Source organism: Gadus morhua, chromosome 3, assembly GCF_902167405.1.
Source record: "Gadus morhua chromosome 3, gadMor3.0, whole genome shotgun sequence".
Classification (NCBI taxonomy): Eukaryota; Metazoa; Chordata; class Actinopteri; order Gadiformes; family Gadidae; genus Gadus; species Gadus morhua.
The window spans coordinates 9,763,515-9,766,421 of record NC_044050.1 but is presented as its reverse complement, the minus strand read 5'-3'; positions in this window follow the sequence as shown (position 1 = coordinate 9,766,421).

The following is a 2,907-nucleotide window of genomic DNA, read 5'->3' as shown; positions in this document are numbered from 1 at the left end:
TGCACTTATGTATGGAATAAGGTCGAATATTTGCCTAATGCATGCCAGTCTTGGTTGGCTGGATGTTAAGCACAGATTTTCATATCTGTTAATGGTTTTTCTTAAAAATATAATAACAACTAAAATGCCATACATTTTGTATAGAAAATTGTCTTTTAGTTCAAACATACATAATTTTTCAACTCGACATGCTGCTGGAGGTTATTTTATTTTACCCAGGGCACTCTCTCAAGGTACAGTGTTATATCGAGCTATGAAGGAGTGGAATGCCCTTCCCAATTATGTCATACAACAAAGAAACATGGTTAGTTTTAAAATTAAACTAAGAGATTATTATTTTGATCGCAATTTTGACCATTAGTAGCCTATTTGTAAATTGGGTCCTGGTATCCTTGTTGTGTAGTGATTCAATGAAGGAGCGGGTAACATATGTTAAGTGTTTGTCTTGGATGTTGTTGTATTGAGTATGTGTTTTCTGTATGTATTTTCTGTTTTATGTATTAATGTGTGGTGTGTTAATGGTTTGTATTTGTCATTTATTATGATGAAATGACCCCAGGAAGAATAGCTGCTGCGTGGCAAAAGCTAATGGGGATCTAAATAAACTAAACTAAACTAAACCTGAACAGATACACTCGGAGAGAATATCGCTCACTTATAGCTGACAGATGGCTCTAGCCTTCCTGTCGTGTTCGGGTCAAATCTGACCGATTTCCATTTCGATCAATCATAAATATTGTGTTTTACATTTATTTGTCTCAAGGGCTTTTGATATCCTCCACACTAGGCATTTGAACATATACAATTGCTGATGACTACTTTCATTGAATTTTGAGTTGTTTAGTCAACTTTGTAACAGGCTGTGGTGTTCCCGGTCAAGAATGACCGCCATATGAAATGAATTGGTGACCCTAGATTGTGTTCATCCATCAGATAGTACACAACCAAAAAATCATCACCACCACCACACGCACACACACACACACACACACACACACACACATACACGCACACACACACACACACACACACACACTCCACCCAACGTGAACCCCCCTCAGACTGAACAATTAGGTGTCCTCTCATTCCCATGCTTATGTGCCTATCCCCTTACGTGAACCACATCTTCCAGACTAAACGTATAACACCTGTTCCAAATTTCTACGTTACCAGTTAGGTGTTTGTTAGGGGAACACGGCTCTTTCCAGGGCTTATGTGCTCATCCCCCTAAGTGAACCACACTTTTCATACAAAATGTATGATATCTTCTCACAGATCCCCTATATATAGCTTGTTTGTGCATTGCTCTTATTTTACTCTGAACACAATGAGTCGGCGCCCGATCAGACGATTTGAGGCTCTTAAATAGAGGAGGATGTCTCAGAAATAGAAGACAACTATCCTGATTTCGATCCAGACCATCATGAGACCGAACAGTCAACAGATGGCGAGGAAGAGGCCCCTGAGGAAGAGGCACCTGAGGAAGTGGCATCTGGGGAAGAGGCACCTGGGGAGGGGGCACCTGGGGAGAGGCACCTGGGGAAGAGGCCCCTGGGGAAGACACACCTGAGGTGACATTCCAGTCCAAGGATGGCAACTTGATCTGGTATTCATCCCCCCAGGACAGATGAGGCAGAGCAAGAGGGGAAAATATCATTAGGATGACGCCAGGGCCAACACGGTATGCAACATCTCGTGTGGATGACATCAAGTCCAGCTTCCAACTCTTCCATTGTGGAAATTATACTGGCGATGACAAACCTGGAAGAGGGGCATGTGTTTGCGGACAGATGGAAGGCATTGGACCAGGTAGACCTCCAAGCCTAAATGGGTCTGTTTATTCTAGCAGGAGATCATCGGTCCAACAATGAGGCTACAAAAAGTCTGTGGGATGCAGAGTCAGGGAGGCCTTTATTCCGGTCAACTATGTCCCTGCAGCAGTTTCATGTCCTCTCAAGAGTTATCAGATGTCATGACAGAGCTACGCGACCTTTCCGCTGGCAAGACGACAAACTGGCTGCCATCAGGAACGTTTGGGACAGGTGGGTGGAGCGCCTACCACTGACGTGCAATCCAGGCTCTGAGGTGACAGTGGACGAGCGCCTGCATGTAATGCATATGTGGTGTGGACAGCGATCGACCCAGCCTGGAATCAGGGGAAACTGTTTCAAGAGGAGAGTCTTCCTGGCAGAGCTTGGGAAAGCTTTAGTGACTCCTCTAATTCAACGGCGCCAGCACCTTCCCCGCACACCAGGCTCTGGCAGTCTGGTGACGAGTCTGCAAGCTCTCCCCCCAAAACAGGGGCAGAAACAGAAGACATGCGAGCTCTGTGCCCCTAGAGACAATAAGACAAGTCTTACATGTTTCAAATGTGATGCTTACGTTTGCAAGGCACACTGCGACCTGATTGCAAAATGCCACTCCTGTATGTGAACACACACACACACACACAGACACACACACACACTTACACACATGTGTTCATGTTGATTTTCTGACGTTCTGTGAATTTGGTTTCTGTTTTGATTTTTCTGTCTTTTCTTTACAATAAATGCTAATTTTGGAACACAACTTTTAATTTCTGTGTCTATTCACTGCAGTTATTCATGTCAACCAGTAGTCTGAGACATTGTTTACAGGTGAAAAGGGAGTGAAATAAAATTGGTGATGATCAATGGTTTTTGTGTTAATGGAAGGGCAGTTAAAACAGGCCGGTCAAATTTGACCGGGAGCACCAAAGTAAGGGAGGAGAAAGGAACACGACACAAATGCTAGCATTCCCAAAAAATTACACTAAAATGGAAGCTCTTAAATCATACCTATAGCACTTTCGGACAATGCTATATCAAATGGGAAAAATATAATGTGGGAAACAGATAGAGATAAAGAGGCAATGCTGCCTTGAGG